The 15,444-nt window shown below is 38.6% G+C and overlaps 1 protein-coding gene across 5 annotated transcripts in view; it reads left to right on the top strand.

Moving 5' to 3' along the window:
* Positions 1–15,444, top strand: part of cacna2d2a (calcium voltage-gated channel auxiliary subunit alpha2delta 2a) — a 319,851-nt gene that overhangs the window by 22,953 nt on the left and 281,454 nt on the right. The window lies entirely within an intron of this gene.

Genomic DNA, 15,444 nt, shown 5'->3' with positions numbered 1-15,444 from the left:
TGGGACCCATCACTTTTCAGAGGTAAAATGAACACTGTACATTCACAGTTTCAGGCCATAGTGTGAACAGACAACTTGATTATGAGCTAACCAAATCAGCTCATGTTATTTCTATTTGCTCTTTCCTTAACATGGTTTAAGGAGAAAGTGATTTGTTGGAGTCCACGCGGGAGGTCAAAGCACGCAAAGTACGTTTATGAGCAACTGCAAGCGGACTAGACAGCCAGATGATGTAAAGTCGGCCACAGGGAGAACAGATCACTGCTATGAAGGGGAAGCCCTCAGAAACTACTTTTAATCTTTTATTGTTTGTCCTATAACTTTTATTTTGCTCTATTTTTTGCAAGACGTTTCAAGAAGGTTTTCTATCTTCCAAGATTTAAAGCTTAAGTCTTCCACAATTTATTGTATTTTCCCATAACATGTTCCATACCTGGCTAGTTGTTTAAACATAGGACAATATTGCATCCTGGTTTACTAATAACTTCAGCGTTCAATGAAATTTGTAAATTCTAGCATGCGTAAATATTTATTTATTGCAAACGGGCCAAAGAACGCTGTTGAGTCTTTCACTGTTTACTTTCTACACTAATTTATCTAACTTAAAATGTCTTCAACAGCTGGCACAAAGGAAAGTATCTCACTCTTAGCTATAACGAAACATTTTTAGCAAATTGGGCCTAAAAACTTTCTCCTTTTCATTTAGCTGTTTTGTTAATTAGCACAACTGTTATGGGAAGTCTGCTAGCACAATTATGCTCAAATTACTGAAGGAAACAGTAGTACCGGCAAATTGTGATAACAAATTAAGTTCTGTTGTATAATGTTACAATTGTAATCATTTAAAGCAGCACTTTTCAGCATTTTTTGTTATAATTTTCAGATAAAAAATTAACTTACAATAGTGTATTTGACCTGAAAAAAGAGTTTCTGTATCATTTTTTTAACACTAAAAAACGTCTAGGTTTGCGCTAATTTACTATACTGAATGAATGAATGAAAACTTTATTTCGAAGATTAAAATAAAAACAGGACAAAAACAATGAGTCGACAACAAAATAATGTCACATAACATGTTCGAAAAGGGGTAGTCAGAAGCAGATGCTTATTTTCCCTAGCCCTTTATCTTCCCTATTAAATGTATTTTACAAATCCTCCTTTCCTCTTGTGTCTAATATAACAAAATCTCACAGCTATACTTATTACATAGGTCAGATATCAATAATTATAATAATTACAATAATCACATATTTTATACACTAATCTTCGTAATACTCTTCCCTCAACGGCATAGTGCTCCTAGTTACCAAATGTCACTGCGGCACCAATGACAATAACAACAATAAAAATAAACGTAATATTTATAATAACAGTTCTGATATAATAATAGCGACAATAACAACAAGTTAACCATAGTTTTAAACGCATTATTTCCAATCTCCCTCATTTTCTTCATCCCTGTATTTCGCCAGTAATGCTTTTTTTGTGTTTAAATTTGAACACATGGATAGATGGACATTGTTTGATCTCATCTTGTAAATTATTCCAAAGTTTGACTCCACACACAGACACACACATACTTTTCCTGATTGTTCTCACCTTTGGGATTTTGAATTTACTAATACTTCCACACAAAAGTGCAGTTTTCCAACACACGTCACTTTGCCCAACGTCGTAGTGGACTTCATGGGATATAAAGTCAGAACACTTTAAAAAAATGATATCTTTGCCAATATCATGCCACCATAACCAGCAAAAACTGAACATTGGGGCTTAATAACTCCTCAGCGATTGGCATGTTGGGACTCGAATGAAATTTATTTCATACAATTTATAGTTTCTACTCCCCATTCTCACTACCACAATGTTTTGAGGTTGCAAGCAGCTCATGTTGAACCATCCGCCTGAAATTTTTGGTTATCCTAATACCAGTGTTCTCGTTTGCCCGTGTCCCCGCGCCCTAGACCTATCATTTTTGCTGGGGACGCAAATCAATGTGCGTCCCCGAGACGCAACCTTTTTGCCACAAAATTGTCATAATTACCCGATTACTTTTTTTTAACAAAGATTTACTGCACTCCAAACTTTTCTTCAGGCAGATCCGCCATTGTTGTTTTCAAGTTTTCGTCTGCACGCCGATCTCGGCCAACGAGATCTCGTTGTGTAGTGAAAGGAGGTCCGTCTTTTTTTTAGAGAACCGGCTTTTTTGGCTCAACTCATTAAAAAGAGCCGGCTCTCAAATGTCTCACTTGCTTTGATGATTGATATTACGAATTATGTTGTATATAGGAGTTAAGAAAAAAAGTATAAAAGTATGAAAGGAAAAAATAAAAAAAAAGACAGGTTTGTGGTTATCCCTTTAATCGGTATATTACCAACAATAATTTGATGCAAAAATGAATTAATAATTTGATGATTAAAACTGAAAGAATATATAGATTTATATTATATATTTGTCGCCGATTTACGATTTCAACCACCATAACACAAAATTTTGGGGACCCATAGATCTCTGTTGGGACCCATAGATTTTTGAGCATGCGAGTCCCCGGGACCCATCACTTTTCAGAGGTAAAATGAACACTGTAATGCTGAACTTTTTTTTTTATTGAATATTTGATGCTTCAGGTGTCATCGGTTGGGTCATTGTATATTTGTAGAAAGTAGGATCTCACTAACTATGCCTAATGAAAAGTCCAGTTTGCTTTTGATACAACTGCATGCAGTAATGTACAAAAGAGTGGAAGTTTGCATCAGGAGAGCGTCAGGATCGAGAAGAAGCGTGGGTGACTGCTTGAGTGTAGGAGGCAAGCTTTTTCTAGAGCCTGTGGAGAAGCCATGACAAATATCTTTGACAATTAACATGTCAGCATAGGCTTTTGTCATGTGTTTTCATAGGTTTATCTTTATTTTGTTTGTCCATTCAGAAAAAGATCAGATGGAAATGATAGGGCTGATTCTTGTGATTGCAATTTGAGCACGTGGATGCTGTTTATAGTTTCAATCCTGCACATTATCCCATGTTTGCGTTTGTTGTGCTCCAGCGTACTGCGATGAGCAGCAGAATCGGACGCTGCCATTGTTTCCACATCCTCAGGCTTACTTTTCATGGTTTTAATAGACACGTGTGTACGAAGCCCACACCCACGCATAAACATATTATCATACGTGCAACATATCCTATTTACACAGCCATTCTATTCTTTGTCCAGTTGGCATAATGCAGCAGCAGCATTTTGCATTTTTATTTCTTCCGCTTATAGATTATGACAACTGTATGGATGTGTATGGACCTTTACTCATAATCACTTAAACTAAATATATTTGGTTTTACTCTAATCAGATAGCATTTGACACAAAATGAAGCATCCAAACATGACATACCGGATGTGGCATCAAGTCCTAGTAAATCATGTTACAGTCACAGGTGGATATTGTGAATAGTGTTTTGTAGTAAGTGTTATTACTTTAAATATTTTGAATGATCGTGTTTATTTTAAATACAGTCAATAAACTATAGTGTAACTGGAAATAAAGAAATAGTAGAATATGTCGCTGAAATTAACTGTGTAGATAGCAACTTTCATTCCCAAAAAGCAATATGACCGGTGATAGGAAATCTCAGGATAATTTGGGGATAAGTACTGTATTTTCAGTTCATAAACTGACAAACTTATCGGTAGATAAAAGGATTGATTACTCATGGCTTTGGCTTTGTGAATCTTAAAGTTGGATAGTGGCGAACATTCTAGCTTCCTAATTCGATTCAAATAATAGAACATTAAAGAATGCATTATGAGAACATTAAACAACTGGATGCACTTCTACTTCTTCAACCTGCTAAAATCCCAGTTCAACACAATTAATTTGAGTGGTACCAGATGACACGTGTCAGAGATGTGGCTGAACCTGCCAAATTGGATTACCTCTTGCAAACCACTTCGTGATGCTAGACATAAAAGTGCTTTTCAGTCGGTTAGCAGCTATTTATTTGCTTATTCGCGCTTTCAAAATATTTCTTGTTGACCGAAGAATCATTGATGTGCATGTTCACTTTTACTGACTGGATAGTTCACTCTGGTTTATGAGCGATAGCTCAATAAATGTTATAGTTCTCCATTAATAATTCTAAATATTTACGAATGAGTGACATACAATTACTATACTACTCACAGATGTGCTAAATAAACATTTTCAGATTACAAAATTCAAATCCTATGCACGGGGAGGATTTCCTGCATGTCCAGGTTAAAAGTAGGGTTCATCGTTTGAGGTGTCCTAAAAAAAGTCAAAAGTTAAATATTTTCTCTATTAAGTGTTAACAATGTCCAGCTGAGTTCACAGAGACCCTACGTTTCCCTATCGTACTTATTTGCGTATTTCTTACTTTTAGAAAAGCTCTTCAGGGAGGAACACATTAAGTAGGAGGATTGGAGGGATGGGTGGAGTGGCGGAGGGGTACGTCATGCTTGTCCCCGCATTTTTTTGTTTCTATTTCTTAGTGTATGATGGATGAGTCTTTGTCTGCTCTACATTCACCAGAAAGGTAAGGTATTTTGAAACATTATATACTAGAAAACAACAAATGGTACGACACCAAGCTTTGAGCTATCACGGTAACAATGGTAGTTGTGTAGAATTAATCTGTTTGCCGCAACCACAAAAAGATTGAAAATCAAAATAGAAAAACAATCATTTCAGGTCATCTAGTATTACCACTTTCCACCCCTCTTTCGCACTTGCCACACATTCGGACAAATCCTTCCATAACTCTTCCCTCTCCTCAGCACTTTTTTTCTAAACAAGGTCCATATGCATTTATAAACATCCATACTTCTACACCCCACTTTAATCGCATCCACATCAATCTCGAAGATATCTGTTTCCACTCCACCAGTTTTTCCTTTGCTTTCTCACTCACAAGAAGAGCCACTCCTTCTCTAACATGTCCACACGTGATTCCAGACTTTCCACCATACATACCTCCAAGCTGTAATTCACCATTTCCTTTCATCTTGGTTTCACTCAAGGCTAACACATCTACCTTCCTTTTAGTCATCATCCTTCCAATCTCCTCTTTCTTCCACTCAGTCACTTTACTTCCACATACTCTCACATTTAGTGGCCCTATAACTAGGGTTTGCAAGACCTTTCGGTCTCCCGCGCCCCTTTCTTTGTCTTGAAAGGGGGCGGGAAACCATGCATCATGGACATGCTCGACAGAGGCTGCAATGATGACACAATCCGGAGGTGGCGGCCGTCGTAAAAATAAGTTCAGAATCCATACAGCTCCTTTGAGTTTGTTTTGTGATGTGTATACATTTTTTTCATACTTCTAAATAATAGATATTCATAATAAGGAGAGAAGACTCCAGTATTCATTATGTGCTTGCAAGGAGAACAGGGAGGATTGTTGAAAAATATGAGATGTACAATTCATCAAACCTCTTCTTGAGCTGTCTTTAGAATCACTTAGGTCGCATGGAGGAGGCAAACCCTAAATACTAAGGAAATCATGGGACATCAACATGTTTGGTTTCCCTGTGTGATCATGGGTGGGACAAAAACAACAGTGGAATAATGATTAAAAACAGCACAAACTTTATGCACGTAATGGTTTTCTATACGTCAACAGTTTCATATCCAGTGTGTCAGTGTTTATTATAAAGTCCTAAATTGTCAGTATTAATTTCCCCGGTCTGGATACAGCATAATATTTCTTCATTGCAAGCTTTTATTGATCAAGCATGAGTGTAATATTGATTATTGATTATTGATTAGGGCAGATGTATAATAATCATAATGATTTATGTTTCTTCAGCGTGTCTGACATTTCCGATTACAGTGGAACCTCGGTTTTCCAACGCCTCTCAGTTCGAACAAATCTGAGTCCGACCCAAAATTTCGAGAAATTCTTGCTTCGCTGTTAGGTCAAAAAATCGGAGTTCGAATGCCGGTAATGCGTGAGTGCGTACCCTAGGATGCGATGCTGAGCGGCGTACATGCTTCGTTTTGCTTTCACTTTTAATATAGGCGTACAAAGTGTTTTAGCCCCTAATTATGCCTCCGAAGAAAGTCAGTGCAAGCAGCAAAGTTGCTTCAGGTGAAAAAAGAAAAGTAGTGCGTACAAATATTGCCGATCTTGCCTGCACCTTCTGATGACCACCACAAAGGTAAGAAATCCTATTCATAATTCTTTTCTTTATCTTTTTTTAAATTTTTACACGTTCATGCGTGAATAGCGTAATCTTTCGTACGGAAGATTACGATAACGCGAACGTACGATTAGCCTGGGTTAGCTTTAAGTTTACGTTAAACATTCAGTAAACATTCAGGGTGTTGGAACGGAGCCCAACATTGAGGGTGTTGGAACGGAGCCCCCTTTCCAATGAACCGCTCACCACTTGTTGTGGAGACCCGGGTGCTAAATGACTTGTAAACGACCTGATTTTTTTATTTTTACACGTTCATGTTAGCGTAATCTTTCGTACGGAAGATTACGATAATGCGGACGTACGATTAGCCTGAGTTAGTTTTATGTTTACGTTAAACATTCAAGGTAAACATTCAGGGTGTTGGAACGGATTAAAACGATTTACATTATTTTTAATGTGAAAAATGATTTCGGTGATCGAACAAATTGGTTTTCGAACAGGGTTCTGGAACGGATTATGGTCGAGAACCGAGGTTCCACTGTACACACTTTAAGAATGAAATCGAAACAAACTTTGAGTGGCATAACTACGATGCTATTTTGGTTTCAAAATAATCAATGTCAGAGTAGAAAGCAAATTTCATCATGAACTTGTGGTGTCTCAAAACTCTTCGTGGTCTAACATCATTCTGCATGTGACCTGTAAGTCTCAAAGTAAGCAAATAAAAATAAAGGGGAATATCAATATCATTCTCAAAGGGATTTCTAAGCAAATGATTACAGCATATTTTTGTTATTTAATGGCAATTTTATTATCAAGCTGTAACTAAAGGAACAACTAGCTTAGAAGTCACAGTGGAATTTTTCAAGAAGCCCCTTAGCTGAAAACCTGCCTGAAACGTTTTAAAGCTAGCTTTCACGACCGCCTCTTTTTTGTTTCCCTTGATTACTGGAAACTGGAGAATGATACACCAATATGTGAACAGACACACACACACATACGAAGACACATGCACACAAGCTTGGAAGGAGCGGGGAAAACAAAAGTGCTTAATGGCTCTTGGATACACTCCAGCTCAGAGGAGATTAATGTTTAATTTCATAGACATTTTGTGTTTTAGCATCACTTGCCCTTCATGCAGGCTGTGTCTTTGTGTGGTCATCTAACGGCTGGCAGGTCTGTTTTAACTCACTTTAATTCGTCACTAAAAGCAGGATGAGATAGTTTTGCGGTAACTATTGGCTTAGTTTTTGCAGATAGCCCACCTACACGAAAACTGTCACACGTTGATTTTTGTGAAGGTTAAAACCTTGTTTATTGTGCTTGGCATTTTTACTATTTACGGATCATGGAATTCTAATGTTTTATGGTTCCAAGTTGTGAGGTTGGCTAACAGAATCTGCACTTTATGCATATATATATATTAAATATATCTCATCTCATCTCATCTCATTAGCCGTACCGCTTATCCTCATTAGGGTCGCGGGGGGGCTGGAGCCCATCCCAGCCATCTCCGGGCAGTGGGCAGGGGACACCCTGAACTGGTTGCCATATATATATATATATATATATATATATATGATCCACCGCTAAGAGTCGTACAGCTGGGCGATTTTACGTCCGCCTGGGATGATCGGAGACAAATTCAGGACAGGGTTTTTACTTGCGCCGCACCGCGGGTGCCGTTCGGTCGCTGCCGCGAGCGAGCGCCTAACCCGCGGTGCGGGTACTTTCGGGCGTGATACGCACGACACCGACACAGTTACGGGGGTCCCGCGCACGTCCGCCGCTTTTCGCCTGACGCGCACGGACAGCCGCCTGTTGTCGCGCCGCTCCTGGGGACGAGCAGGCTCCCTCCAGTTACGGGGGTAGCACGATCACGCCAGCCGCCGTGTGACGCCGCGTCCGCCGAACTCGCTCCGTCGCGCTGCCCGGGTGTGACCACCGCCGACCCATCCAGCCGGCCGCCATATCCCGCGTCCGCTGACGTTCCGCCGAAAAAACCCGCAAAAAGTGAAAATCTGCGAAGCAGCGACGCCCCTTCAAAAAAAAAAAAAAATTACAAACCGCGAAGCTCTGAAGCCGCCAACGTCGAACCGCGAAGTAGCGAGGTCCCACTGTAAATATTTTTTCTTTAACTCGATTGTTGTTATCACTGTTTCTACTTTTCTTTCCCCTTATCAGTAACTTTCTCGGGATCCATCATAATAGGCAATCAGGCATTAAAACAGAATAAATCACAATAAAATGAGATGTGGTCCATCTCAGATACAATCGGGACTGTGCTGAACAGGAAGAAGAGGTTGGACAAGGGGGAGAATGAGGCCATCGGGTGGCTTTGCTTGTCTAACGCTCCCTTGTGATATTTTTTCATGCGTGTGTAAGCCAACACCCTGAGGGTCATTATTGCGGTTTATAGTTCTAAATTAGGCTTATATGGGAGTATAAGGGGTAAATTCCAAGAACCCAGCTGTTTTTTGTTCACTGATTGTGTACCCCATATAACTCTCTACCAGGGCATTCATTTTTGGTAAAATAAGAATTGTGTAGTTGCATAGTGTTACATCAGATCTTAGGTAAATACAAACATTAAGAAAATAAAACAATTTTATAATTTTAAAAATGAATCACAAAAAGGGGTATGTATATCAACTTTGAAGCTCCCAACCCCTCCCAAAAAGTTGTGCACGCCTTGAATGGACTTAAGGAGAAAAAGTATTATCAGTACTAGTGTGCAAATATTTTATGAAAATCCATGTACATGATAACACAAAAAATGCTGAACTGTGATCCAAGCATAGTGGGGGATTGCAATAGTCATAGCTCAAGTATAGCTCAACGCCACAAAGGAACAACTGCTATCTCTCAAGTGCAGAACAGGATTTTGCTGCTATTGCTGACGTGAATCAAATCAAAAATTTCATTGGTCTTTTCCCAAATATATCTTATGCAGTGTTCCCTCTAAGCTGCGCTTGCGCACTGCTCGCACATTCTCAGCGCACAAGAAAATCTAGCCAGCACACAAAAATGAGGGCTCAGAATTACTAATTAAGATGCGACTTAAGTCAGAGTTACAGTGCATGAAGGTAAAAATACACGGGTTCCCTGGATGTTGTGTCCTAAATGCGGTATTTTGAAGTCGAGTCAAAGTAGAACGAAGTTGAGTAAAGTTAGTAGAGAACCGGCTTCTTCGGCTCAGCTCACTAAAACGAACCGGCTCTTTCGGGTCCTAAACGGCTCTTCAGGTTGTTTTTGCTTCTTTAATCCCAACATGACCAAATATTATATAAAATTATGCACAACATGACTTAAAGGAAGGGGGGAATAGAACAAAAAAGAAAAAAAAACCCAAATGAAAAAGTAGAAAAAAACGGAGAAAAAAAGAAACAAAAGGAAGAGAAAAAAAGAAGGAAAAATTTAGAAAAAAGCCAGAAAAAAACAAAAGAAAGTAGGAAAAAAGTAAATAGAGAACAAAAACAAAAAAATAACAAAAAAGTAGAAAAAAACACGGAAAAAAGAAGAAAAAGTTTTTGTTGCATTCAAATAATTTCCAATTATATCAAGTGAATCTTGTTGCCAACATTGTACTTCCACAAAAAATGTGATTAAGTACAGTTCTGTATCTTACAACCGACGAAATAAGCCACCAAAAATGTGAATATTATGCGACAAAATATATCAGGAAATAAAAGGAAATGGATATCTTGTGAAAGAATTGTAAGAACAAACGACGTTTGTAGGCCATACAAACGTTCCAATAGTACATGAGTCAATTCATTCAAAAAAGAACATTATTTTGCATTGCCGGAAACTCAGCAAAATGTAACTTGATGTCAAGTTTTGGACATGTTTGATAATGAATCATCTTGCCACACTTGGGATTATGGTTGCTCACTGTTGTTTCAAGCATTACTCACTGACTTTGTGTGAGCGCTCAGACCCGTGGAAAATTAGAGGGAACATTGATCTTATGCCTCCTGTTCCTGGTTTCCTCACGGCAACCAAAAGGATTTTCCTCCTCACTGATCCACTCTAGATGATCAATGACATGAGATCGGGATCATTGCAGTATACTTCTTGATTGATTTGCCCCAGTCTTCCGTTAGACACTCAACCAGAAGACTCAGTGAATCCTCCACTTTCCTTTCTATCTGTGAGAAGTTTACCTTTAAAGGGTAGCGTGATGGAACTGAGGGACCCAAACCCTCCCTCACTCTTCAAAAGTTAAAAGAAAGCAACTTGGATCAGGAGAAGTCTTTTTGTCGGAGCGACACACAGCTTTGAGGCCTTAGTGGACTCACTAAGGGGAAAGCAAGTCTGAGGGTGCTGCCGGTCGTATCAGATTTGATTTACAGTTGACAGCAACGCCATGCAGTCGCAATAGTAGTAAACATTGACTGTCCGTTATGAACAGTTTATTTTTTTATGTTTATTTGTCTAATTATCTCGTTTACTTTAAACACTACATCAACAACAAATATGCATCCATAAAAACAATATTTATCTTCTATGCTTGACGTCTAAGGGTGTAAATCTCCAGAAACCTCGATAATTTGATGCGGTTTTGTATTTGTGGGATGTGGAGAAATTCAAGGATATTTCTTTTTTTTTCAAGGATACTTTTAATAAGCTGGGGGCTAAATGTTCGGTGTCAGGTCGGGTAGAGCGAAGGGGAATGAATCTATGGTAAATTTGTGAATGTGTTCTTGACTCTAGCCACCTCCCACTAGAGGGATATGGCTTCAGTATATAGATTTTTATTGGAAAGAGGAGCGATTTGTTCCAGTTGAACTCACTAAGAAAACAGTTTGATTCAGAATGGTACGTTTTAGTTTGGAGGGCCTAGATGTAGTTGCTGTTCTGTTGTCATTTTACATATATTTACCTCTACCATATAATTATTCAATGAAAGATGATTTGATATGTATCTTGCTATATTTAACAGGGGAAAAAAATGATTATGGAAATCTTGATATATCAACGCAAATCAGGAACCCAGGGCCCACGTGTGCGAGCTAAACACCTAAGATTACAGCTTACCAGTGATTGGTCATTTTTAATTTTCTAGCAAATTTGATTTTTGAATGCAATAAAAAAAATCATTGAAGTATTTTGAAATACTTAATCAATTCTTACAAGATTATTTTTAGTAATAGCCTTCAGTGGTTGACTTATGCACTGCTCTTTTTGTGTGTGGGTAACAAATTAGCAGTACGTTACTATTTAAGAATTAAGTGCTGAGTCAAGATTAGCTTCTTAAGTTCCACTTCAATCCAAAACTGGAACATACAAGGAAAATGCATTTAGGCTGACACCACACAACAAACGGTTGAGAAAATTCAGTAGGCAGTTAGAAGTTGCAATAAAATGCATAAAAAATATCTTTCAACAACAGTAAATCTTAACAATCTTACAGACAATGGGGTCAAAGGAACAACAGCAGATGCAGATTTCTGTTCATGTTGATGATGCTGTATCGATGAGAATGTTTAACCAGACTGAAACAATTCCCAATGTGATGCCATTTCCTGTTGGAGGTTCTCCTTCAAGATAAATGGAAAAAAATATATACATTTCAAATCAACTTTTCCTGCAGGGCAAAAAAACTACCTAACCCTACTTATAATAATTACAACCGCTAGTAACATTATGAAAAACTAATGTCATCATGATGAGGTTAGGTTTTAAAAATGCATATCAAACTGGTAGCCCTTTGTGTTGACCAGTAACACATATTACAGTTTAAAGCCGTGTTTGTTACACCCTTTTAAAAATGATTACCTGTCAATCTATAGGTTTCCACTATATTTTAGATATTTTTTTCATCATATCAAATTGTATACGCAATACAACTGATTTTGTACAGGAAAAAAAAAACACATTAAAAATTAGTTAAAGCAAAAATTAGTTTTTTTGTTCGACTCATATGAAATGAAATGAAATGATCTGCATTGATATAGCGCTTTTCAAGTCAATGACTTCCCAAAGCGCTTTACATTGTGCTTCACATTTCCCAATAGCGGCCGTGATCTGTGCAGCCATGTAAGGCGCTAACCTGCTTATTGGGGGTAATTGAGGGTTCAATGTCTTACCCAAGGACACTTCGACATGTAACACGGACAAGCCGGGATTCGAACTGGGATTCCTTAATCCTAAAACGATCGCTCTACCTCCTGAGCTACTGCCGCCCCAATATCGACTGCCCATTCCAGCTTTAATCTGGATTGTCTTGGTCATTGGTAGCAAATGACAACATCATCATAGATTGCTAATATTGTTGCGGTATTTTACATTGTCTGTCTTGCTGTGAGTACATTGGTGCCGTGTCGTGTTATTATCACTTTATGAAGGGTAAGTGCAATCATAAATAAAGGGAGCCGCAGACTCTGGTCGACTGGTTCATAAACTGAAGTTCTATCTTTTACATGATTCACTCTGGATTGTGTTGAAGTTAGTGGTTTATTTTGTTAAGGTGTGCTACCCAGCTCCAATAACTAAGGGCCTTACAATTAAAGAGTCCTTTCCCATCTGGACATTGCAAAAGCCGTTGGCAGACAACAGAGACTGTCAGGGTCGCGAGAACTTAGGCACTGTCTGCTGGCCAAGGGTTTTTTTATATCTTCGGGGATTCTTGCCGCTCCAGTCGAGTGCCAACCTTCGACGTGACTCCGGCACTCGTGTCACACAACAAGCAAACGTTCTACAAAACTAAGTGGATACGAGAGGCACATAAAAGCAGCAGCGAGCTGAACGTTAAACAGCGTGAAAGCTGGTCAGCACCATTACTCCCAGCTTCACACCCCTGATGCTGACGGGAAAAAGCGAGGCTTCACAAACCCACACTATTTACTTTCTGCCCTTTTATCTGTTTCCTGAAACTGGCAAAGGTTATGAGGATTCTTCGGGAACCGCGGTGATATGAATGCATCTATCAGCAGAGTGCAGGCCCACATGCAGATATCGCAGGGACGGCATTAGAAACGCTTCCTTGAAATATTTATCTTTTAATATACAGGGTTTAAAAAAATACATTATGTAGGGTTACTGCCGTTTTCCCCGTATTTGTATTACTTTTCTACCTTTTTAATAGACTGCTGGTATTTTCATCCCAACATCCCGACATCGTTGTGAAAATGTTGTGGACTACAAGTGAATCAGATGAAAACCTAAATAGTAATTACTGTTGAAAATTCCATCATAATACATGTCACAAGCAAAGACAGCAAATGTCCAGTTTTAGAAATATCAAAAGACAAGCAAAATAATATTTTCATTTAAAAAAATTACCGGCCAACTGCCTTTCAGATGATTTTGTGTTTTTTTGTTATTATTTTTCTCGTAAAAGAACAAATTCAAATGAATATATTTTAACTATGAAAAACATTTTTCTTGATTTTTGCACAAAAAGGCAGCTCAATCTCTTGCTTTGACACACAGAACAGCTAACCAGTTTCAGGTAACAGTGAAATTTGACATCCTTACATTTGAACATGTACTGTATCACATTTTTACGAGGAATTTTGCGCTGTTTTATTTTGAAATGTGTCAAAAAAAAAACGTTTCACAAGTGTGTAAGGAAATACTATATTTAGCATTTTAACTGTCACGTTATCCGATTCAATGATGCAGGTCTGTCGTAAGTCAGCTCATTATTTGTTGAATACTTAATCGAACATCTATAGCAGTGGTCTCCAATCTTTTTTGAGCCAAGAGCTATTTCATACCTGTCAACCTGCACGGCTCCATGCCCGTGCAAACTGTCGTATTTTCTCATCTCATCTCATCTCATTAGCTGCACCGCTTATCCTCAGTAGGGTCGCGGGGTTGCTGGAGCCCATCCCAGCAATCATCGGGCAGTGGGCAGGGGACACCCTGAACTGGTTGCCAGCCAATCGCAGGGCACAAAGGGACAGACAACTTGCTTGTTCATTCACACCTAGGGACAATTTAAACCGGCCAATCCACCTGAAATGCATGTGTTTGGAGTGTGGGAGGAAACCGGAGTGCCCGGAGGAAACCCACGCAAGCACGGGGAGAACATACAAACTCCGCACAGGAAGTCCGGTAGCTGGATTTGAACCCACACAGGAGGTTCCCAAGACCTTAGAACTGTGCCGCACACGCGCTAACCAATGCGCCGCCGTGCTGCCCCTGTCGTATTTTCCCGTACAAAATACAAAATAATCGTACACCATTTTTTTTTCCGGAATGATGCATAATGGGAAATCCCCAAGCGGCAGACACATGCGATTGATAAATCAAAGTTTTTATGTACAGATTTCCTTGTACGTCGTACTCGTCTTAAATTGCATAAAAAAAACGTACTTTGCACGGCAAAACCGTACAGGTTGACAGGTAAGCTATTTGTTGTTACAGTGTGATATACTTTTGGAAAATAGCCACTTAGCTAGATGGCTTGCTAAAATGCTAAAACGCTAGCTTGATCGTTACCTAGCGTGTTAAACTTAAAAGGAAGATAGATAGATACCTAAAAGAGTAAAACACCCTATAAATAGTCAGTTAGAAAGCTGAAAACAAAGCTAGAAGGACCAAAATTTAGCTTGACAATTAGCAGAAAGGGTCAATTGTTAGCTAGATAGCATGCAAAAGAGTAAAACGCATCAATAGTGGCAATATTCAGGGAGAAATTAATAAATACATCTGCATAAGGAACAAGCTGTGTTCTTTCTTTTGAAACTGTCAAAGCAGTGCCAGTACATGCGAGAAAATTTAGTGACATAACACAGCTGAACATCTAAAACAAGTCGTACTATTTTTTCTTTGTGGACACCGTCTTTTACTTTCACTGCAAGCCGATAAACTACACACAACCATTTGTAGCTTTTGTGAAACCATAAACTTAACTTCTCCATGTAAACGACTAAACGTTGAAATTCTTCTTCACAGAATATATGATCATTTTGCCAAAGGGACTCTGCAATATTTGACTTAGTGTGGTGCAACAGAACAAGAATGCTAGAAAACACAATGAGGAAAACAAACTATGGAGACCAGAAGTGACCAAACAGCACTATTTTTCTTCTTAATTTTTTTGCCCAGGTTCTTGGTCTTTGGGGGTATCCGTAGCAGCAAAATGGCAGTCAATCATGTCAGCTCCTTTCAGGGGAATGTCATGTCATGTAAAATAAATACACATTTTTCTAAAAATGCACAATTATTCATGTATTTTTCCCTATTATTCAAATCTATCTTCTATAAGGTTTTTTTGTATCACTAGGAGGCGCTAAATAATACACACCCATAATGCAATGTGTTACTGGTAATAATT

This window comes from Urocampus carinirostris, chromosome 6 (assembly GCF_059441175.1).
Source record: "Urocampus carinirostris isolate Australia breed hairy pipefish chromosome 6, RoL_Ucar_1.0, whole genome shotgun sequence".
Lineage (NCBI taxonomy): Eukaryota > Metazoa > Chordata > Actinopteri > Syngnathiformes > Syngnathidae > Urocampus > Urocampus carinirostris.
Note: the sequence above shows the minus strand (reverse complement) of the source record. Positions and strands in the feature narration are given on the sequence as shown.